This window comes from Trachemys scripta, chromosome 5 (genome assembly GCF_013100865.1).
Source record: "Trachemys scripta elegans isolate TJP31775 chromosome 5, CAS_Tse_1.0, whole genome shotgun sequence".
In the NCBI taxonomy this organism is placed as follows: Eukaryota; Metazoa; Chordata; order Testudines; family Emydidae; genus Trachemys; species Trachemys scripta.
The window spans coordinates 72,129,859-72,155,180 of NC_048302.1; the positions used below are offsets into that span (position 1 = coordinate 72,129,859).

A 25,322-nucleotide genomic window follows, 5' to 3' on the forward strand; every position below is an offset into this window, starting at 1 on the left:
TAGTCACAATTTCTAGTAATAATTAAGTACCTAACAACATAGTCATTTTGTCCATCAGCATTAAAACAGATCAATTCAAAGGTAAAATTGTATTTTAAATTAAACATTAAAAATGACAATTATTTTAATTTGAATATATGAAAATAGTATGCTCTTATTATAGCCATGGTTATATATTTATTTTTTTTGTAAATTTCTGCCAAACGGCATTGTAATCACATTTTTGTGTGTTGAGGCTTCTCAAAATTAACAATATTTCTATACAGCCCTAATTGATTTGCTCCACAAAATTGCAATAGTAAATAACAATGTCAACTACACAAATATCTATACATCTGGAATGCCATGATTTTGAAAGTGCTCTGTGATTAATCTTTTTAACTGGGTTCTTTATAATGGAAACTTGCATTAGAGAAACTTAGACTGGGATCTTTCATGTTACTTTGAACAGACACACCCCTTTTTTGTATCATTGATTGAATGTTTGATGGTGATATCTGTGCAGATGAAACCAGGTAATTCATTGGCAAATTTTATTCCAGAACATTATCAATGAGGTTCATTTCCCTTTAAAACAGAAGTGACTACTGCAGTGGAAGAAAACCTTAATGAAAGGATCTATCTTAGGGCAAACTTCTCCTCTCAGGTCCACATGGCAAATGTCATCTCCTATAGTCTGCACTGTCTAGATATATGAAACACCCACTGACATCCTAAAGGGTGCTCTGCACATATCAAGAGAGCAGAATATAAGCACAGAGATCAACCATGTGGATCCTAAAAAAAATAGAAAAATAAATCAAACTGGTAAATAAATATATTAAAGTATAGATATATAAAATTATTGTAAACAACACTTCTCTTTGATATACTGTGAAACTAGAACAAAGTGTCTGGTTCTAGGATCCTCAGAAAAGATGAAGAGTTCTGCTGAATTACCATGATCTCAGGTTCTAAGACAGCGCATAAAGAGATAAATCTCTTCTGCTGACTCACTCTGATGTCAGACAATTGGATCCTATTAGTGTCAGCTGATTATCAGATAAGGGTTTAAGTGTCTCTTCAAGGCACAAGAAACTAAGGGTAGGAATCGAAAACCCATAGGGACCTTCAAAATCATTAAAATTTTAGGCTGAGGTTTATGTAGCTTATCAGTAAATGAATCCTCAGCAAGGGAGTAAGTTTGGACCAGATTCTGTATGTGAACTGCTTTAGGAGAAAATTGGGCATGCCAGTTTGTTACAGAAACTTTGTTTTTTCTTTCAAATTTAAAATTTCTGTGGACCCATTTATTTGTCCCCTAATTATTGACTGCATGGCTAAAACACTTCTGTGGTCTTCAGTCATATTTTTGTTTACAGCACGAAGAGTTATAATATTTTATTGAACTGAAAAATTGGCCCCAGAATTGGAAATTTGGATCTTAAGGTCTAAAGACATAAAAACCAATATTATTTATCTTTCTTCACTGGACCAAATTTTCCATGCAACACATTTAGGATTTTATCACTGAACAATTAAAAACTTCTGGACATCTCTTCTGATTAAGGAAGTTGTTATTGTTGTTGTTCTTTTTTAATTAAAAGAACTAGTAATTTAAAACTTTTCAATATATAGTACAAAGAGCAGCACTGTAGCGATGATCAAGGAGTTATAAAAATCAAATGGCTTCCTGGAAACCAGAAATGTACCTAGATTTATCCCACTGACAAGAAATATATATGATTTGAGTTGGAAAGAATGGCTAGTTAGTCATTTAGTCTACCATCTGCATAAGGGTAGGATTGTTTTCATTATCCCTAAGCCAGTCTTGATAAGTGGGTGTCAAGCCCAGCCTTGAATATCTCCAGTGATGGTGATTCTACAATTTCCTTTGGTGGTAGCTAGTTTAGTTGTGTATTTCTTCCTGTAGCTAGAAAGGTTTTTTTGATATAGCATTTAACGTAATTTTTCCCTGGTGCAGTTTAGACCCATTACTGTGTGTCCTGTTTTCAAGTACCAATGATATTTTCATCCTCTTTCCAATATTACTTATGGACTTCATTCACCACTGTCTTACATCTTGAGTAATCATTGTGCAAAGGGAGTGATAAATGGTTGTAAAGCAAAACAAATCAAACCCCACTACAACCACTTTGCACAATTGTACACACTTTGACTACACTAGACAGTGAAGAATCAGGCCCAGTGGGAGGTCTTAAACTGATTTGACCATTGGGTTGCAGGTTTTTTGGTTTGGTTTTGCTCTGCTCTAAACTTTTAGTATGTTTGTCTTTTTAAAACTGTACTGCCCAAAACTGAAAGCAGTACTCCAAAATGAAGGGTAACTAATGTTGAATAGAGAAGAATATATATTTGCTTTCCTAATGATTCTCCCAATATAGCAACATGATCATGGTTGTTGAGTAATATTTAATGTAGTCATTTAAAAACCTAAGATCTCTTTCAGTGATTCTGTTGCCCAGCCTATATTCTGACATAACTGAAATTGGTATATTCAATATAGGTGGTCTATATAGTGTAAATAAGTTCTATTTTAATTCATTCCTTTCCAAAAAGGTTTCCCTCAATTTCAATAGGACATTCTCCTGAGTAAGCACTGAAGGATATTTTTCTTTAATAATAACTTCACTTGAGAACATATATTTTAAAGAAAGTTGTGTGGACAAATACTAGTTGAACAGTAAAACACCTGTTGAATTCAGTAGGACCAGGACTGGTATAGTAGGTCACAAGTGGGGTCTTAGGAGCTATGCCTGCACTGAAGCTGGAAAGTATCATTCTCAGCCTGGACAGACAGACTAGCGCTAGCACTGCTTGAGCTTCTATGCTAAAAATATTAGTGTGATGCTGCAGCCCGGGCAGCAGCTTGAGCTAGTGGCCCCAAGTCCAAGCCCACCCGACCCGCTGAGTCCAAACTTGGGTGACTAGCCTGAGCCACTGCCTGTGCTCTGGCATCCACACGGCTATTTTAGTGCACTAGCTCTGTTCAAGGTGTCGTGAATCTGTCTAACCATGCTGGGAACCACACCTTCTAGCTGCAGTGTAGACATTCCCAATGAGACCTAGCTGATGTAATCTGGGCTTGTCTACATTTAAAAAAAAAAAAAAAAAAAAAAAAGTTAAGGTTGCAAAATTAAACACTGAAAACTCTTCAGAAATGCCAGAATAAAATTTCCTGTGCCTTCTGTGTAATCTCCAATTACATAATCACATACTGTATTTTCCATAGGACTCCTGCCTCATTCGGTGTACAGAACAGACAGTACACTGAGAAAGAATCAGGTTTGTGTGGCAAATGAGGCTGTTATCTGTAGTATCTCCACCTCATTTGTGGCAGAGGTTGGAAGTCATGTAGTAAATGAGACAGGATTGCAGGAAAAGAGAGATCAGCTGTTAGTTGAGGTTTCCATTAGCTTGGATTGTAATATCATAAAAAACAGCTATTCATGCAGGACTGTAGTTGTATCTGAACCAGAACTGAAAAATTGGTGCCTGCCAAGCTAATGCATGGGGATAGCTTCTGAATAAGAGATTTAAATGTGATCCCCCATCTCTCCGCTGCAATTTAATTAGAAAGGGTTCAGATTCCAGGTTCTGTTTTGACCCATTCCTGAAAAGAGAATACTACATCATATGGATATAGTGAGACTTAATTAAAGTTTATAAAACCACTTTGGAAAAGTCAGAAGAAAAATAATACTTTAATATCACTACATATTTTCATATACACACACAATATTATATTATTATAATGATAAATAAAGCTTTGCACTTGCATAGTGCCTTTCATGTCAGGATCTGAAACTTCTTTAAAAACTTGAATTAATGAAATAGTGTAATACAATTTTAAGATGGGGGGTATTCCTATTTACAGATAGGAAAACTGAAACCCAGTTTTCATGACTTGCCCAAAATCACACAAGAATTGTGTGGCAAGGCCAACAGTAGAATCCAGTTCTTCTGGTTGTTAGTCCTGTGCCTTAGGCCTGGTCTACACTATGAGTTTAATTCGAATTTAGCAGCATTAAATCTAATTAACCCTGCACCCGTCCACACAACGAAGCCCTTTCTTTCGAAATAAAGGGCTCTTAAAATCAATTTCTGTACTCCTCCCCGACGAGCGGAGTAGCACCGAAATCGATATTGTCATTTCGAATTAGGGTTAGTGTGGCTGCAATTCGATGGTATTGGCCTCCGGGAGCTATCCCGCAGTGCACCATTGTGACCGCTCTGGACAGCAATCTGAACTCGGATGCACTGGCCAGGTAGACAGGAAAAGCCCCGCGAACATTTGAATTTCATTTCATGTTTGCCCAGCACAGGAGAGCACAGGTGACCACAGAGAGCTCATCAGCACAGGTAACCATGCAGGCCGATAACCAAAAAAGAGCATCAGCATGGACCGTACGGGAGGTACTGGATCTGATCGCTACATGGAGAGAGGATTCAGTGCCAGGGCCGGCTCCAGCATTTCTGCCGCCCCAAGCAAAAAAAAAAAAAAAGTCGCGATCAGTGGTGGCAGTTCAGTGGCAGGTCCTTCGCTCCTAGAGGGAGTGATGGACCTGCCACTCCCGAATTGCTGCAGGTGCCGCCCCTCTCCCTTGGCCGCCCCAAGCACCTGCTTGTTAAGCTGGTGCCTGGAGCCGGCCCTTTTCAGTGCTAGCAGAAATTAGTTTGAAAAGACAAAATGCCAAAACTTTTGAAAAAATCTCCAAGGGCATGATGGAGAGAGGCCACAATAGGGACTCAGAGCAGTGCCGCGTGAAAGTCAAAGAGCTCAGACAAGCCTATCAGAAAACAAAGGAGGCAAACGGTCGCTCCGGGTCAGAGTCGCAGACATGCCGCTTCTACGCTGAGCTGCATGCAATTCTAGGGGGGGCCACCACCACTACCCCACCTCTGACAGTGGATTCCGAGGCGGGAGTAATCTCATCAGCTACACCTGAGGATTCTGCGGATGGGGAAGAGGAGGAGGAAGAGGACGACAAGCTTGCGGAGAGCACACAGCACTCCATTCTCCCCAACAGCCAGGATCTTTTTCTCAGCCAGACTGAAGTACCCTCCCAAGCCTCCCAAGCCAGTACCCAAGACCATGACCCATGGAAGGGGCCTCAGGTGAGTTTACCTTTTAAAATATAAAACATGGTTTAATGATTAATTTGCCCTGAGGACTTGGGATGCATTCGCGGCCAGTACAGCTACTGGAAAAGTCTGTTAACGTGTCTGGGGATAGAGCGGAAATCCTCCAGGGACATCTCCATGAAGCTTTCCTGGAGGTACTCCAAAAGCCTTTGCAGAAGATTTCTGGGCAGTGCAGCCTTATTCCGTCCTCCATGGTAGGACACTTGACCACACCATGCTAGTAGCAAGTAATCTGGTATCATTGCATGATAAAGCCTGGCAGTGTATGGTCCCAGTGTTTGCTGGCATTCAAGCAACATCCGTTCTTTATCTCGCTGTGTAATCCTCAGGAGAGTGATATCGCTCACGGTAACCTGGTTGAAATACAGGAATTTAATTAACGGGACAGAGGTGGCCCTTCCTACTGGGCTGTTTGCCTGTGGCTGAAAAGAAATCCTTCCCTGTAGTAAGCCAAGCGCGGTGGGGGAGGGAAGGGCAGGGGGTTGGCGCTGAGCTTTTCACGTGTGGCTAGCAGGGATCTTCCCTGATACCAGCCACGCGGTGGGAGGAGGGATAAAATGATCATCCCAGAGAATTGCATGGAGGGAGGGTTAGTTTGTTTTCTGCTGCTGAAGGTTAACAGGAAAACCGCAGCACTCAACGAGCTTTGCTTGGTATGTGGGAAAGGAGGGCGCAGAAGACGAAAGACAATGGCTTACCATGGCCACATGCAAGCCGAATTCTGTTGCCCAGACCTGCGTCTGTGATCTCTAGCAGCAAAGCCACAGGCACTCAATATTAAGAGGCAAAATGCGACCTTGCACAGAAATCACATGTGCTATGTAATGTGAATAGTGTTGTTCACCGCGAAAGAGTATAAGCATTGTTCTGTAAAATGTATCTTTTTAAAAAATTCTCTCCTTTTTTCCCCCTCCCTCCAGCAGCTGCAAATTTTTCAAGCCTCCTTCCTCCGTCCCGAAGACTATCTCAGACAAGGCGTCGGAAAAAGAGGACGCGAGACGAGATGTTCACGGAAATTATGGAATCCACCCGCAATGAAAGAGCTCATCTGAATGAGTGGAAGGACACGGTTTCAAAGTATAGGAAAGATGCCAGTGAACGTGAGGACAGGAGGGACCAACGTAAGGACAGGAGGCGGCAGGAAGATCAGAGCAGGCAGGATGCAATGCTGGGGCTGCTGCGTGAGCAAATAGACATGCTCCAGCATCTGGTGGAGCTTTAGGAATGGCAGCAGGATTACAGACAGCCGCTGCAGCCCCTGTATAACCACCCTCCCCCCTCACCATGTTTCATAGCCTCCTCACCCAGACGTGTAAGAACGTGGCGGGGGGAGGCTCCGTGCACCCTCCCATTCCACCCCAGTGGACAGCCCGAGCAAAAGGCTGTCATTATTTTAACCTTTTTTTAGTGGTCTTTTCCTTCCCTCCTATCCTCCTCCCAAACCCCACCCAGGCTACCTTCTCAGTTCTCTCCCTCTTTTTATAATCATTTAATAAAGAATACATGATTTTTAAATTATAGTGACTTTATTTCCTTTGAAAGCAAGCTGTGATCGAAGGGGGAGGGTGGGTTGCTTACAGTCAATAAAGGGGGTGGGTTTTCATCAAGGAGAAACAAACAGAACTTTCATACAGTAGCCTGACCAGTCATGAAACTGGTTTTCAAAGCTTCTCTGATGCACCGTGCTTCCTGGTGTGCTCTTCTAATCACCCTGGTGTCTGGCTGCGCATAATCAGCAGCCAGCCAATTTGCCTCAGCCTCCCCCCCGCCATAAAGGTCTCCCCCTTACTCTCACAGAGATTGTGGAGCACACAGCAAGCAGCAATAACAATGGGGATATTGGTTTTTCTGAGGTCTGAGCGAGTCAGTAAAGTGTGCCAGCGACCTTTTAAACGGCCAAATGCACATTTCACCACCATTCTGCACTTGCTCAGCCTGTAGTTGAACTGCTCCTGACTCCTGTCCAGGCTGCCTGTGTATGGCTTCATGAGCCATGGCATTAAGGGGTAGGCTGGGTCCCCAAGGATAACTATAGGCATTTCTACATCCCCAACGGTTATTTTCTGGTCCGGGAAGTAAGTGCCTTGCTGCAGCCATTTAAACAGAGTAGTGTTCCTGAAGACGTGAGTGTCATGAACCCTTCCTGGCCAGCCCACAATAATGTTGGTGAAACGTCCCGTGATCCACCAGTGCTTGCAGCACCATTTAAAAGTAACCCTTGCAGTTTATGTACTGGGTACCCTGGTGCTCCGGTGCCAAGATAGGGATATGGGTTCCATCTATTGCCCCACCGCAGTTAGGGAATCCCATTGCAGCAAAGCCATCCACTATGCCCTGTACATTTCCCAGAGTCACTACCTTTCGTAGCAGCAGCTCAATGATTGCTTTGGCTACTTGCATGACAGCAGCCCCCACACTAGATTTGCCCACTCCAAATTGATTCCCGACTGACCAGTAGCTGTCTGGCATTGAAAGCTTCCACAGGGCTATCGCCACTCGCTTCTCAACTGTGAGGGCTGCTCTCAACACTATGCGGTCCCACCAGTCTGTGTTTGTTTCCCGGGCCCAGAATCGGTGCTCCATGGGTAGAACCTGCCCCATCAACAACATGATCTCCAAAGCGCCGGGACCCGTGGTTTGAGAGAATTCTGTGTCCGTGTCCATGTCCTCATCACTCTCATCGCCGCCTCCTCCTTGCTTCGTTTTGCTGGTCCTAGTTCAGCATAAACTGCACGATAATGCACGAGGTGTTTACAATGTTCATGACTGCTGTCTTGAGCTGAGCGGGCTCCATGCTTGCTGTGGTATGGTGTCTGCTGTGTTCACCCAGGAAAAAAGGTGCGAAATGGTTGTCTGCCGTTGCTTTCATGGAGGGAGGAGTGAGCCTGTACCCAGAACAGCCTGCGACAATGTTTTTGGCCCCATCAGGCACTGGGATCTCAACCCAGAATTCCAATGGGCAAGGGAGACTGTGGGAACTATGGGATAGCTATGGGATAACTACCACAGTGCAACGCTCCGGAAATCGACGCTAGCCCCGGTACATGGACGCACACCACCGAATTAATGTGCTTAGTGTGGCTGCATACATTCGACTTTATACAATCTGTTTCCAGAATTTGAATTCTGTACATTCGGATTAATCCTGTAGTGTAGACATACCCTTAATCACAAGACCACATACTGTAGTCCTAGTCATTTTAATAACATCATTGCAGGTCACTTTTACTTATTGTAACACTGGCTAGTGGAGCAGTAGAAAATTCAGTTAGAGGCATGGTATTTTTGACATGAAAAAACAAACAGTACAGAGGAAAAATATAAGGAAATAATGAAATATGTATTGCTCTTGGATACTCCATTGTTAAGAATTTCCCAGTTATGTCACACATTGTCTCTAAAAATAAGTCTCTGTTTGCTAAGTGGCTGCACACTATGAATATATTCTCCCTTCACTCAAAATAAATATAGCTCCCATTAGTGTTAATGGGAGCTCAGCACACACATCAACAAGAGAATAATTTTCCCTTCACTACACACAGCTACTGTACATTTGCAGGAATGACTTTCTGCACATCTACAGGGAGTACAGATTCTCTTTTAGTCTCTAAGCTGGTTCTTTCAAGAATTTTATATCTCTCTGTTTCCCCAATGGCCAGGGTTATAAGAATTTAGAATGATCAAAACTTTACATTCTATGGGGCACTCAAAAGCAAGGTACAAAAGATTGTTGCATAAATTTAAAAAATGCAACTTTAAATCACCAGCATATGAGAGAAATTTAACACTAGTTGTTTCTTTCCTAGACTTCCCAGTGCCTCAGCTTTTAGCGGAGAGACCACCATTAGGAGTAACAATCAGAGTAGTTCAGTCTCCATACCTATTCACTTCCTGCTACTTGGACTACCAACATGGGTGCTAATTGTGATGATGGTTTTGTGTCATGGATACTGGTCACCTGTAGTTAAACATAGCTACCAAACATACACCAGGTGGTTAAAAACTTCCATCTTAGGGCCAGATTCAAACCATTGATCTAGTTATTTATATTTCTTGAAAGTATCTTGGGTGTGGGTGTTTGTAAGCTACAGCTGGTCAAATACCTAAAAACTGATTTGTTAAATACACTATTGGACAAAAGGGAAAAAAAAAAGTCAAATAATGAACCTGAAGCATAGTATTTGACCAGTTCTATTCAAAACATAGAACATAAAGGGGTGGTGGTGAGGGGATTCTCAATCCAAATGGCTTGCCACATGAAACAATCCTGACTAGAAAAATGGACTTTCCAACATCGTAACAATTACTGTTTTCCTCTGACCACTCTCTCTCAACTGAACTGTGATGGCTGTGCACCCCACTCTGGCAAATAAGGGATTAAAAAGAGCTTGGAGGTGGGATCGGGCCCAATTTCATTTCAGTCCCAGCTGAGAAGAAGGGACGCCCTAAAACTAGGCACAATGCAAAGTAGGAGGAAGACTCTGAAGTAGGGGAGGGTGGGGGTAGACAGTGCTGTTAGAGAGGCTGGGAATGGCCTAGAAGAAGCTCTTCATTAATGTGTGGGAAGAAATTGCACAAGGAGACAGAACTTCAGAGCAGCAGTAGCAGAGGCAGCAGCTTTGTAAAAGAAATTGATAAACAGGAAAAAGGTAGGAGCAGCCCAGGGAAGTAGCAAGAGATTGTGAGGAACAGTCCTTCCCTTCCTGTTATGAACTGGATGGAACCTCATTATGGGTTGAGTTAAAATCTGGTTCAAACTGATGCATGAATGTGCCCTTCAATTATATAGTTATAAGAGAAAGATAAAGGGGCCACACCTACAACAAGGCTTAATAGAGTCTGTCCAGAAACTAGCACTATGTCAGGGGGAGATTCCACTGGATATTGTGACCAGGTGTGTGAGAGAACACAAGAGAGAGGCAAGAAAACCAGCTATAACCTGTGAGCACGGTATGACCTGGAACAAGCTAGAGAGAGCTTTTGGGTTGGCTAAAAAGCTTTGGGGCTATAAGCTAAGAAATTTCTCTTTTTGTTTTGGGTTCCTCTTGCGTTCGGAGAAGCAGGACTTTGTACATTTCCTATAAAGAAACAAGATGCATCAAAGAACACCAGACTCCATCAATTCTACTTCCAACTGGAACTTCCCCAGCACCCTGACGTTTGACTAACTGCTTGAATCTGAAAAATGGCAACATGCCTAACACAGTGTCCCTGGGAAGGAACTCAGAGGAAAGGATGGGCCTGGTTTCCCCTTCCCCAGCAAGTAGGGAAGTTCAAACCTCAGGACTATGAGGCAAAGATCAACAAGTCCCAGCAGTGGCAAAGGGCTTGACAGAAAGGCCCATCAGACTTTGGGTATTTTATGTTTGTATTTTTCTGCTAATCTGGAAGGGGAACTGAATTTGAAAGATGATTTTGCTGGATGGCTGGGCCACAGAAACTGCAGATTACCATAGAACCAGAATAGCAGAAAATACAGGCTGCTAGAATACAAGAATGCCTGTGTCCTAGTTTGAGGGAGTGCTCTGACAGTGATTTCCCCCCCATTATGCCATCCCTCCCCTAACAACTGGAAGAAAAGGAGATGAACAATGCCTTGAAAGTCAACAAGATTGGGTTTTGATAGAAAGAAAAAGGGGGAGCATCCCGAAATAAAGGACCTTACATGGAAAATATTCCACCAACATATGCCTCTGTTTTGAATCGAGACTGTTAGCTCAAACACCTTGCTTTTTGCAATGACAATGAAATTGCATGGGGAGAGAGAAGGTCCCTCAAGTAGCCAGGACCCAGACTCTTTAGAGCCTTTCAGGTCAACATCAGCATCCTAATCATGACCTAGAAATTGAGAGTTGACTTATTAATGATCTATAAATACCAACATAGAAAGAACATTTCTGATTAAAAGGATAAAAGGCACAACAAGATCCAATGACTGGACGCTGAAACTAGACAAGTTCAGGTTAGAGATAAGGGGCATGATTTTAACAATGAGGTAATTAATCACTGTAACAATTTACCAATGGATGTAGTAGATTCTCCATCACTTGAAGTTTGTAAATCGGGAGTTGAATGCCTTTTTTTAAAGAAATGCTCTAGCTCAACCATAAGATGTGGGCATGATGCAGGAATTGCCGGGTGAAAATCACTGCTATACACAAGCTCAGACTTCATCATCATAATAGAGCCTGCTGGCCTTAAAATCTAAGGCTCTATAATTGTCATATGGGGCAGACTGACTCAGATTTTCAAAAAGATCATAAACGTGAACATCAGAGATTTAGCAGTGGGCAAAAACTGAGATGTAGATGTGCACATGGTATTTGGGCTTACAAACCATGCAGTTAGGTGCTTTATTAAGCTCTAATAAATGTGTCCTATTTCAGGCATATGAACCTCTGAAAAATTGTCTGTATAAGAGCATCCTTTACAGCAATTTTGATAGTTCCATTTTCCCCTCAAAACATCTGTGAAAATATTTCATCATAAAATTGCTGTAGTTCATGCTACAAGCTTTTTTTGGCTCCTTCCCCCCAATTTCTATTCAGAGTTGAGTATAGTGTCAATCTCAAATTTGTCAAAGTGTCAATCTCGGTGAGCCATTATATCCTAATTAATTCCCTCAGAATCTGTCACACCTCTGTTGTGAAGGACAATATACAAAACTATTAAATAATTTAACTTGTTGCTTCATTGGTAGTTTCCTCTTTCTTTTCTGAGGAATTACTTCTGTATTGTATTTTGGAAATTTTATGCCTATATTTGTGCTGTGTGTCAATTTATCCATGTTTTTATCATTATGATTTTTGTTGTCAGGTAATCATAGCTTATTTCTCCCCATTAGTATCTTAAGAACAGATTCTTTGAGCCATTGAAAAAGTTATCAATATTTGTGTTTTAAAGTAGAGTGTTGACTGCAGAACCATCTTGTGACACTGCTGTGCATATAACAATGGATCAGTAGCTTTTCCATTTTATTATTTAGCCTGTTCCTTGGAACAGCAAGTGTAACTCAAGGCCCTGGAGCTATGGGAACTTTATTTTGTGGTTAATTTTATTCTACTGATCTTTGAACGCTTTTAATACATTGTATATTAAAAAGGTTTACAGAGCAGCTCAAGGAAATTAATTACATAGTCGTGGGGAAGTGACTGTATGCAAAAGCTGCAGCCAGCCATTATGCACTCAACTGCATCTCACAAACAGCAGTACCACAAGCATTTCTGCAAATTAATCTGAGCTGATATTAATTTATCGGATCACTCATGATTAAAATAATGATTACATTGATTTAATCCCAAGGATACTTCCCTTGATTCTATGGTTGTAGTGAGTATAATGGTGACAAAATTCATCAATATTATATAAAATGTGAGTAAGAAAACAAAACACTTTCAGCAGGCCCTTTTTTAATGAAATCCAGCAGTCTGATTGCAACTGATTAGTTCCCCACAATCATCTTTTTTAAATATCATATTCACAGTCAAGCAAACTGGTTTGAGTCAATAACTGCTGCATAAATAATCTCCAGAGACTGATATAATCAAAGTTACTGCATGATATAAAACTAAGCTATGGAATAACTAGTGATCCATACCGATAAAAGGCATGAAAACATCATATAAGAAAACTGTAAAAGGATACTCAGTAATAGCAGATATACAACAAAAACAAATGTTAACCCCATTATTATCTAAAGTATAAATAGTCAAAATATTTAAACCTCTGTTTCTGATCAACATGCAGATTTGATTTTTGTTGTTATTGTTTGGCAACATAAGGTCTGGGCACCTATTTGACTTTTCAAAGTCCATCTACCCCATCTTGTCAAATGGTGGCTGCATATGTGTATTGTGTTGTGCCAGCTCTCTGTAGATAGCTGGCCCAGCAGACCTCGATCCAACTGCCCAAAGAGACCACAGACTCGGTTCATCAGTGAAGGCGCTCAGCCAGATTTATTGTCAATGAAGCACGGTCCTGGCTCAATGTCTACAGTTACACTGGTACATGCATGCCTATTACAATGGACTTGGCTCAGTGAACAATGGGGCTTTCTATTCCCTTCTAGGTTAAGGAAAGACATCCCCTTCTGCGACCCCTCTTTTATACATTGATAGAAACAAGTTACATATTGCCCCTCTGATGTGATTGGTTACCACCCTTTAACTTGTACATCTTGGTTCACTCAAAAGATCTCTAGCCATCACCCTGTCATCCTGACCTTATCTTTAAGATAGGCCAGTGTATCCTTGTATCATCTTTGGGGAGTGTGTTTATACCATATCTTGGTATCACGGTGTTCTGGCACTACCCTTCTGGAATGTGTTTACATGAATACTTAGTGCCTAGGAGTGCTTGTGTTTTTGCAATTCCAGCCTTGTTCTTGCCAAATTCATGTATTGGACAGCGAACCTGCAAACAAGCATCTACTTTGTAACAGGGCCTGACTTTTGCTCATAGCTTGACTCTTGCTAACTTTGCTTTATCTTAGCAGGCCTTAGGCCTTGCACCAGGCCCCTCATGTCTCAGGCTCTCTCTTTCTATTACACCTCAGAGTATACTACACTACAATTCTACAATCTAAGGCCTGGTCTACACTATGGGGTTAGGTCAAATTTAGCCACGTTAGGTCGATTTAAAAATGACTGTGTCCACACAACCAACCCCGTTCCGTCGACCTAAAGAGCTCTTAAAATAGACTTCTGTACTCCTCCCCAACAAGGGGAGTAGTGCTAAAATTGACCTTACTGGGTTGAATTTGGGGTAGTGTGGACGCAAATCAACAGTATTGGCCTCCAGGAGATATTCCAGAGTACTCCATTGGGACCGCTTTGGACAGCACTTTGAACTCCGATGCACTAGTCAGGTTCACAGGAAAAGCCCTGGGAACTTTCTAATTTCATTTCCTGTTTGGTCAGCATGGCAAACTCAGCAGCACAGGTGACCATGCAGTCCCCCCAGAATTGCAAACAAGCTCCAGCATGGACCGAAAGGGAGACACTGGATCTGATTTCTGTATGGGGAGAAGCATCTGTGCAGGCCAAACTCCGATCAAAAAGAAGAAATGCAAATATAATTGACAAAAATCTCACAGGGCATGTTGGACAGAGGCTACAACAGGGACACACAGCAGTGCCGCGTGAAAGTTAAGGAGCTCAGGCAAGCCTACCAAAAGACAAAGGAGGCAAACGGTTGCTCCGGGTCAGAGTCCCATACATGCCACTTCTATGATCAGCTGTATGGCATTCTAGGGGGGGACCCTACTACTATCCCACCACTGTCTGTGGACACCTGCAAGGGGGGAGTCTCACACAACAGGGAGAAGGATTTTGTGGATGAGGAACAGGAGGAAAACAATGCGCAGCAGGCAAGCAGTGAATCCGTTCTCCCCGGCAGCCAGGACCTTTTCATCACCCTGGAGCCAATACCCTCCCAAGGTGGGATCCCCAACCCTGAAGCCAGAGAAGGCACCTCTGGTGAGTGCACATTTGTAACTACAGTACAGGGTTTAAAAGCAATAGTGTTTAATGTTTGATTTTCCCTGAAGAATTGGGATGCATTCGTGGCCAGTATAGCTACTGGAAAAGTCTGTTCACATGTCTGGGGATGGAGTGGGAATCCTCCAGGGACATCTCTATGAAGCTCTCCTTGAGGTACTCTGAAAGCCTTTGCAGAATGTTCCTGGGGAGGGCTGCCTTATTTTATCATCCACAGTAGGACACTTTACCATGCCAAGCCAGTAGCAAGTATTCTGGAATCATTGCAGCACAACACATGGCAGCAAATGGTCCTGGGTTTTGGTCGCATTCAAGCAACATTAAGTCTATATCTTTCTGTGTTAGCCTTAGTAGAGTGATATCATTCATGGTCACCTGGGTGAATTAGGGGAATTTTTGTTAGGGAACAGTAAAAGGACCCCGTTCATGCTGGGCAGTTTGTGCTTGGCTAAAAGGGATCATCCCAGAGAATAGCCATGTGGCGGTGGGGAAGGGTGAAGGGATCATCCCGGAGAATAGCCACATGGCCGGGGGAGGGGAAAAAGGATCATCCCAGAGAATAGCCACGCGGTGGGGTGGGGTAGGTGTGTGCTGCATATCCCCCTGAAAACCACAGCCCCTCCTTTTAAATGGAAAACCCAACCCATTACTTGCACTGGGAAAGGAGGGTTCTGCAGTTTGAAAACATTCCCACATGTTATGAAGGCATAAGAAGCCAACCCTGTGTCCCAAAAGACTTACCATGGATGCCTGGAAACCGAATTCTGTTGCCCAGCCGTGTGTGATGTGTCACCATACTGGCAGGCGCTCAATATAAAAGGCAAAATGCGACCTTCTACCTAAAGCACATGTGTTGTCTGCTGTGAATTACTTGATTCACTGTGAATGTCTCTCTTTTGTATGTAAATGTATCATCTTAGATTTTACTCTCCCTTTTTATCTCCCCCCGGCGCAAATGTTTCTACGCTCCCCCTATCATCTCCATCCCTGAGGTTATCGCAGATTAGAAGGCGGAAAAAAAACACACTTGCGATTACATGTTTTCTGAGCTCCTGCAGTCCTCCCGCACTGATAGGGCACAGCTTAATGCATGGAGGCATTCAGTAGCAGAGGCCAGGAAAGAATCAAGTGAGCGTGAAGAGCGGAGGCAGGATGTGATGCTGAGGCTAATGGGTGAGCAAACTGACATGATGAAGCATCTGTTGGGGGAGCAAGAAAGCCAACAAGAGAACAGACCCCCGGTGCATCCACTGTATAACCGCATGCCCTCCTCCGCAAGTTCCATATCCGCATCACCCAGATGCCCAAGAACACGAGGCGGTGTGGGGGAGGAGGCTCTGGGCACCCAGCCACTCCACTCCAGAGAATGGCCCAAGCAACAGAAGGCTGTCATTCAAACAGTTTGATTTTTAGTGTGGCTACAAAAACAATGTGGCCTTGTCCTTCCCTCATCCCCCACCCCATCTGGGCTACCTTGTCAGTTATCTCATTTATTTTTTAATTAATAAAGGAAGAATGCATGGTTTCAAAACAATTGTTACTTTATTTCCAAGGGGAGAGGGTGGTTGGCTTACAGGGAAATAAAATCAACAAAGGGGGTGGGTTTGCATCAAGGAAAAACACACACAACTGTCACACCGAAGCCTGGCCAGTCATTAAACTGGTTTTCAAAGCCTCTCTGATGCACAGCATGCCTTGCTGTGCTCTTCTAATCACCCTGGTGTCTGGCTGCTCAAAATCGGAAGCCAGGTGATTTGCCTCAACCTCCCACCCTGCCATAAACATCTCCCCCTTACGCTCACAGATATTATGGAGCACACAGCAAGCAGCACACAGCTGCTACTCTAAAACAATGGGAATGTTGACTTAGTCAGCAAACAGCACCAGCGAGCTTTTAAATGTCCAAAGACACATTCTACCACCATTCTGCACTTGCTCAGCCTATAGTTGAACTGCTCCTTAGTACTGTCCAGGCTGCCAGTGTAAGACTTCATGAGCCATGGGAGCAAGGGGAGGCTGGGTCCCCAAGGATAATTATTGGCATTTCAACATCGCCAACAGTAATTTTCTGGTCTGGGAAGTAAGTCCCTTCTTGCAGCTGCTCGAACAGCCTGGAGTTTCTAAATATGCGAGCGTCATGCACCTTTCCAAGCCATCCCACATTGATATCGGTGAAATGTCCCTTGTGATCCACCAGTGCTTGCAGTACCATTGAGAAGTACCCCTTGAGGTTCACGTACTGGTGGGCAAGGTGGTCCGTTGCCAAGATGGGGGTATGCATTCCGTCTATCGCCCCACTACAGTTAGGGATCCCCATTGCAGCAAAGCCATCCAGTATGACCTACACATTTCCCAGAGTCACTACCCTTGATAACAGTACATCAATGATTGCATTGGCTACTTGGATCACAGCAGCCCCCACAGTAGACTTGCCTACTCCAAATTGATTCCCGACTGACCGGTAGCAGTCAGGCATTGCAAGCTTCCACAGGGCTAATGCCACTCACTTCTCAACTGTCAGAGCAGCTCTCATCTTGGTATTCCTGAGCTTCAGAGTGGGGGAAAGCAACTCACAGAGTTCCAGGAAAGTGGCCTTACGCATGTGAAAGTTTTGCAGCCACTAGGAATCATCCCATACCTGCAACACTAGGTGGTCCCACCAGTCTGTGCTTGTTTGCCTGGCCCAGAATTGGCATTCCACTGTATCAACCAGCCCCACTGCCACCAGGATATCCCAATTGCCACAGCCCATGCTTTCAGGAATGTCTGCATCCATATCCTCATCAAAATCCTCATTGTGCTGGTGTCTCTTAGCCCGGTTCTGCATATACTCCAGGATAATGTGTGAGGTGTTTACAATGCTCACAATAGCAGCGGTGATGGTGGGCTGAGCGGGCTCCATGCTTGCTGTGGTATGGCGTCTGCATGGGTAACCCAGGAAAAAAGGCACGAAATGATTGTCTGCCATTGCTTTCATGGAGGGAGTGGTGACTGACGATATGTACCCAAAACCACCCGTGACAATGTTTTTGCCCCATCAGGCATTGGGAGCTTAACCCAGAATTCGAATGGGCAGTGGAGACTACGGGAACTGTGGGATAGCTACCCACAGTGCACTGCTTTGTATGCTGATGCTAGCCATGGTAGTGAGGACACACTCCGCTGACTTAATGTGCTTCATGGGGACATACGCAATTGACTATAAAATCGATTTCTAAAAATCGACTTCTATACAATTGACCTAATTTCGTAGTGTAGACATGCCCAAAGAGAACAACTTTGGCTAAAAATTGATCATAGATCAATGACGATATAAAGGCATTAGAAATAAAAAAGCAATATCCCCATAGATGGAAGGAAAAGGGAAATAGATAGCAATCAATACAAACTAGAAGTTATGAAAGGGAAGAAAATTGATAAGGGAACCTAAAAACATCAAGGCAAAATCCATGGCTGGCAGAGTTAAGGACAATTAAAAGGAGGCTTTTTACGTATATTAGGAACAAAAGAAATCCTAGCAATAATATCCCCATTGCTGAGTAACTACAGGTCATTTAGCCTGAGATCAGTCCTGAGCAAAGTAATGGGAAAAAATGGTACATGACTGAATTAATAAAAACATTAAAGGATAGGAATATAATTAATGCCAGTCAACATGCTTTTATGGAAACTAAGTTTAACAAAACTGATTTCATTCTTGCATGAGATCACAAGCTTGGTTGATAAAGGTAACTGCACTAATGTAACATATTTAGTCTGTTGTAAGACATTTGTCTTAGTCCCACATAACATTCTGATTACAAAGTTAGCACTATACTATTTTAAGAGCACATGTTAAATGGATTAAGACCTGGTTAACTGACAGTCTCAAAAAGTAGTTGTCATTGGGGAATCATCACTAAATAGGGGCAGTTCTAGTGGGTTCCATAGGGCTCAGTACAAAGGCTGACACCATTCAACATTGTCATCAATGATGTGACGTAAATATAAAATGACTGCTGATAAATATATGTAGATGACACAAAGATTAGTGAAGTGATGAATAATGGTGGCAGGGCACTCAAGCAGAGCAATCTGGATCACTTGGTAGGCTGGCTCTATTCAACGAAAAGGAGTTTAAATAAAGCCAAATACAAGGTTATATCTCTAGGCACAAGAAATGCAGGCTGTATGTACAAAATGGGGGCTTTGAGAATGTATCTTGGAAACATGATACAGTGACTCAGTAAAGAATTGAGGAGAATTTACAAGAAACTGAAAATAAGCTTCCAATGCAATGCTGTGGCAAAAAGGGCTAATGAGATCCTTGGATGTATAACAGAGGAAGTAGGAATAGGAAGTGATTTTGCCACTGTATATTGCGTTGGTGGAGAATGATACTGGAATACTGTGGACAGTTTTGGTGTCTGTATTTTAAAAGGGGTGTTGAAAAATTTGAGAGGATAGAGAAAAGAACCACCAAAATTATTTGAGGGCTGGAGAAAATGACTTTAGGTCAGAGACTTTAAAGAGCATGATTTGTTTAACTTATAAAATAGAAGATCGACGGGTGATTTAATTTGTCTATGGGTACTGTCAGGGGGAGAAAATCTCAGGAACTAAACAGCTCTTTAATTTAGTGGAGAAAACCTGTCATAACTATAAAGGGAAGGGTAACAGCTGTCCTGTGTACAGAACTATAAAATCCCTCCTGGCCAGAGACTCCAAAATCCTTTTCCCTGTAAAGGGTTAAGAAGCTCAGGTAACCTGGCTGGCATCTGACCCAAAGAACCAATAAGGGGACAAGATACTTTCAAATCTTGGGGGGGGGAAGGCTTTTGTTTGTGTTCTTTGTTTGGGAGTGTGTTCATTCTCGGGACTGAGAGGGACCAGACATCAATCCAGGTTCTCCACATCTTTCTAAACAAGTCTCTCCTATTTCAAACTTGTAAGTAAATAGCCAGGCAAGGCATCTTAGTTTTACTTTGTTTTCTCAACTTGTAAATGTACCTTTTACTAAAGTGTTTATCTTTGTTTGCTGTACTTTGAACCTAAGACTAGAGGGGAGTCCTCTGAGCACTTTAAGTTTAATTACCCTGTAAAGTTATTTTCCATACTGATTTTACAGAAATAATTTTTACTTTTTCTTTAATTAAAAGCCTTCTTTTTAAGAACCTGATTGATTTTTCCTTGTTTTAAGATCCAAGGGGTTTGGATCTTGATCCACCAGAAGTTGGTGGGAGGAAGGAGGGGAATGGTTAATTTCTCCTTGTTTTAGATCCAAGGGGTTTGGATCTGTATTCACCAGGGAATTGGTGAAGGTCTCTCAAGGCTTCCCAGGGAAGGGAACTAGCCTTGGGATGGTGGCAGCTAAGCTGGGTAAAATATAATGGACTGTAAGACTAGACCAGATATTAGACATAGCTGATCTAATCATCCCTTCTGGCCTTAAACTTTATGAATCTTCAAGAGTTCTATATTACTCAATTCCTCAAAACATCTTCCTACATCTCCCCAAGTGCAACCCCCCCTCATCCTCCTAACCCCCTCCCCTCCGCCCAATAAAAACCATGCTGGTTTCTCTAGCTAAAGCCTGCTCTTACCCCATCTTCCTACCAAAACTGTTCTTCTGCCACTCTCCAACTCCCATTCTGGCATACCAGATACCCTGCTACCCCAAACCAGCATGCTTCCTGAGGAATTGCATAGGAACTGCTGATGCCATTTCTAGAAGTTCTGCTTGCTGTGAGAAGACCTTCCAGCAAATCATTTTTTTCCTTAATGAAGTTGCACACTGCTTGTATTAAGGCAACAGGAACAGCAGTGCCAGATACAAGCATACACTTTAACAAAAAAATACATTATGGAGGTAGAGAGTTTTAGTTATGATTGCATTTAGATTTACATGGGAAGCAGGATTAAAATACTTTTATTTCACACTTCATTAACTGAATTAGATCTCAAAAGTTAACAATGGCCCAGCTTTTCTGCCGTGTTAGAGTCACTCTGTGCTGTGTAGTCAGCACAAAACAGTGGCTACAGCTGGCATACCTACCTCAGGTAGATCACTTTAGCACAGAGGAGTGCTTCAGTGGCATAGAATTAGCACAACAGTATCTGGGCTGCTCTCTATCGATGATTTGTATGGAACTGATTTGAATGACTGAGCAAGTCGAGGAAGGGCCAGGGCTTTCCTGCACTCCATTATCCACTATTTATGTAATGGTCCACTAGGACTATACACAACTAGGGTAATTTAGAGCAGTCTTGGGGGGAAGGGGATGTTGGAAGCAGCTGCCAGTTTAGGGAAGCTTGCAAGGGAGCAAGGCCATTGGGATCTGCATACAGACTTTGTAGAGAGGCTATGTCTGTTGGAAGGAAGACTACTACAAGGAGAACCTCACAGATCTTTTCCTTCAGTCTCGCTGTATGCCTTTCTCTAGTGGATACACTACTGGAGACACAGAAATCAGACTGATATTGCTTTGCACATGAGCTTGAATGGGGAAATACCTTTAAATCTTGAGAGAGTTCTTTTCTGCACAACTGCTCAAATATTTTGCATGTTTGTACCAATGTGCATGTTATGAAAAAGGAGTTAATAAGAGAAGGACCTCTCTGCATGGATATGCTTCGCCACTGCCTTATCTTGTTAGCTGGGGTTAGCAGTGTAGACCCATAGACCATGTGTGATTGCCATAACTTTTACAAACTGTCTGGCCTGATGTTCTTGGGTTGAAATCAGAGAGTTTTCTTTCTCCTGAGCATGTGAGTACATGCTCTCTCTCAACTTTTTTTTAAAATCATGTTTTCCTGAGTCTTCTCAAAATTTGTTTCAATTATCTTGTCCTTAAAAATCTGATGTCATTTGTATGCTATGCAATATATTGAATTTACTGATACCTCCTGCCAGATATTATAGTGGGTTTATAGATTTCTGAACTATTAACCTTTGAGGCTGAAATTTTTCCATGTGTTGTCTCAGCCCAAAGGTGGATTTTTTTAAATTTGGAAACTTTAAAGGGCAGGGACAATTATTGAAACAGTTTGTATAAATGAGATTGCACATGCATCCTTAGAAGAATTGTCTTAATATCAATAATGTGTGTGGGAGGGGGAGGGGAAGAGCATTTAAAAAATGTCACATTTTAAACCACCTTCTCCCAATTCTTCTCATCACTGGTTTAGGAGAATGCCAGAGTTGGAAAGTGAATATCCAAAGCAATGCCATGCTCTAATGGTCCCTGCCAGCATAATTGTGCCAGGGGGTTGCTACAAATAAGTACAATTTAGAGCAGCCCCAAAGGTATTGCATGTTGTTCCAGGTGCATTCTTCAGAATCTGTCACTTATATTTCTGTTGAAAAGGGCAATATACAACTATTACATTATTTACCTTGTAACTTTGTTGGTGGTTTCCTCTATATTTTCTGATACAATACGGATGTAATTTATTTTGAAAACCTTATACCTATACTTTTGCTGAGTGTCAAGTTATCCTCATCTTTGCCATTATGATTTTTGTCAGGTAATCATAGCTTCTTTTTCCCCATGAGTAGCTGAAGTACAGATTCCTTGAGCCATTGAAAAGGTTTAAAACACAAACATTTCTAAGTACAGTATTGACTGTAGAACCATATTGTGATGCTGCTGTGCACATAACAATGGATCAATGGCTTTTTCATTTTATTATTTAGCCTGTTCCTTGGATCAGCAAGTGTAACTCAAGGCCCTGGAGCTATGGGAACTTTATTTTGTGGTTCATTTTATTCTACTGATCTTTGAACGCTTTTAATACAGCGTATATTAAAAAGCTTTACAAAGCAGCTCAAGGAAATTAATTACATACTCCTGGGTGAAGTGAAAGTATAAAGGCAAAAGCTGCAGCCAGCCATTATGCACTCATCTGCATCTCACAAACAGCAGTACCAAAAGCATTTCTGCAAATTAATCTGAGCTGATATTAATTTATTGGATCACTCATGATTAAAATAATGATTACATTGATTTAATCCCAAGAATACTTCCCTTGCTTCTATGGTTGCAGTGAATATGATGGTGACAAAATTCATCATTGCTAAATAAAAGGTACATAAGTAAAGAAAACACTTTCATTAAAAAAGGGCCTGCTGAAATCAAGCAATCATCTGATTGCAATTGATACCTTATAATCTGACACTATTTACATATTGTACTCTGAAAAGTATGGTAGAAAAATGTCTAACATCCTCATGTTTGATTCCTGTCCTACAGACAGTCTATCAATGAATAGCGAGTGTGTGGACAATTATGTGAGGGAAGTACAATACACATGAAATTCTGAGAGACCAGAACCATAGAAGAAGTCAGAAAAAGAATATAAACAAAAAGGGAACCCTCTTTGAGAATGAGTTAGGTACTGAGTAAGTAAAGCAAGGTACTGAAGAGGTCAGGGTTTATACCATAAATTAAGAACTTTCAAAACACTGCTGTAGCGATAGACTTGAACCTGCAAAAAAGAAATTCTTAAGGCAGCAAAGTCCCGTGAGATTCAAAAAATGTGACAACCTAAAGCAAGAAATAACAAATGCTAAAAAGAATGGCTGTGAAAGGATCCAAGGTAGTCCAATATAAATACATATTCTGATTATGAATGAAAATCATAAGGACTACACATAACATGAAGGTACAAGTTGGTTTCAGTTTAACAAAAAAAGTAGAGGGAAATAAATAATAATTTGTAACAAATAACATATCTGGCAAATGTTACTTCTCATTCACAAAGGGCTCAATTCACAAGAGGGACCTAGTGGACTTGACAACCTCTCACTCTCTCCTGCTGAAGCTCTTTCACTTTGTATAACTTATTAAATATTCATTGGACCAGAGAGAGAATGAGTGGCTCTATATAGCCCAGTGATTAGGGCATTCACCTGGAAGTGGGGATGGTGGTTCTAGTTCCTACTCCAATGACTATTATTTAGAGACTGGGGAACAGTGATTGAGAGCGACCCATCCCAGAATACTCAATAGTCCAGTGTTTAGGGCACTTGTGTGGGATAGGGAAGACCTGGGTGCAAATTCCCATTTCACATCAAGCAATGGAGGGATCTGAACCTGGCATTCCCATATTCCAGGTGTGTGTTTAACCAGTTGTCTGTGGTCATCCTTTGTGTGATGTTAGGAGTGTTGAGATCATGCCTGCAGGATCAGGTAACAGTGAGATGGGTGGGGGAATGCCTAATCTGTGAATTCTGTCAGAGTTTAGGCATAAATTAGGTGCTGAGCTTCTTGGTGGTGTCAGGATTTAGGTGGCTCTGTGAATGCATGCTGGCAGAAATTTAGGTGTCTAGAGGATTTTAATGATTAAAAGTGAGGCATACTAGGGGTAGGCAGCTTGTGACCACTGGTTGTTTTTATTTTTAAACACAGTGATGCTTAGATGTTGCACTTCTTGACACTTAGGTGCCTAAGCCTTTCGAATCTAGGGCAGAATGTCTTCAAACAGATGGTGGTGTTTGTGGGTAAAGCCATTATTCAAAATCTTGAAGTTATTTTGTGAATTTTGTTCATCTTAGGCTATGTCTACACTGCACATCACTTGGGACATGTAATTACACACTACATTTGGTGCCAACATTGTGGTGTATAGCTACATGGCACTGAAAAGCTCTGGCATGGGAGTGGCAGCGGGAAAAGGTTTGGCAATGGGGATCTGCCAGAGCCAGGGCTGACTCCAGGGTTTTTGCTGCCCCAAGCAGCCAAAAAAAAAAAAAAAAAAAAAAAGCCGTGATTGCGATCTGCGGCACTTCCACCCCGACTCTTCATTCTTTGGCGGCAATTTGGCGGCAGGTCCTTCCCGCCAAAAGGGACCCACTGCCGAATTGCCGCTGAAGAGCCGGACGTGCCGCCCCCTTCCATGTGCCTCCCCAAACACCAGCTTGCTACGCTGGTGCCTGGAGCCGGCCCTGGCCAGAGCCTTTCCCCATGGCCTCCCACCTGCCAGAGCTTTCCCCGGCTGCTGGAGTCTCTCTCTGGTGTAACCAATTATTTTGTTTAATCATTCAATAGAGGATTTATTGTTGTGGTTAAATATAATAAATTAATGTGTAAATGATAGTTTAAGTAGGATAGTATCATAGAAGTATAAGGTTGATAAGCATTTACAAGTGATGAGTGCATATTAGGTATACTAGCAAAATAAGGCTATAATGCAAATCCTACATGCTGAAGCCTGTAACGTTTCAGCTTAGCCATACTGGGCCTAAGGAGGGTTGACATAAGTAGGTGACCCAGGAATAACCCCGTACCAGTAAATTTAGAAGCTTATTGTAAAGAACGTACTAATAGGTAATGTTCAGGGAAAGTATGCAATAATGTACCCATCTAGGCCGTGAGACAGCTGATTGTAAAATCATAGGAAATTCTGCTGAATAGCAGGGAACCCCAAAGTTTATGGGTTGTGGCAGTACAGATAAGGAAAAAGGCGATGGAACCCTCATACATATGTATAAGGTAGTGGGTGTGGTCATAAGAGAGTAAAAAGGGTTCCTTGGTATGGATAGGCAGGGAAGACCTGAGCAGGAAACTATTCCCCCCACCCCCTGATGACAACCAGTTGAAGGATCCACCTGATTCGTTTATCTCTTGGGGGATGTAAGTATGAATACAGTGCTGGCTATTGCATTGGCTTTCTTGGGTTTTGTATATGTATGTGTTTGTG

General features: G+C 42.2%; 1 protein-coding gene across 2 annotated transcripts in view; it reads right to left on the reverse strand.

Moving 5' to 3' along the window:
- The window catches only part of GLRA3 (glycine receptor alpha 3), a 151,023-nt gene that overhangs the window by 115,345 nt on the left and 10,356 nt on the right, over window positions 1-25,322 (reverse strand). The gene's annotated exons all lie outside the window — the stretch shown is intronic.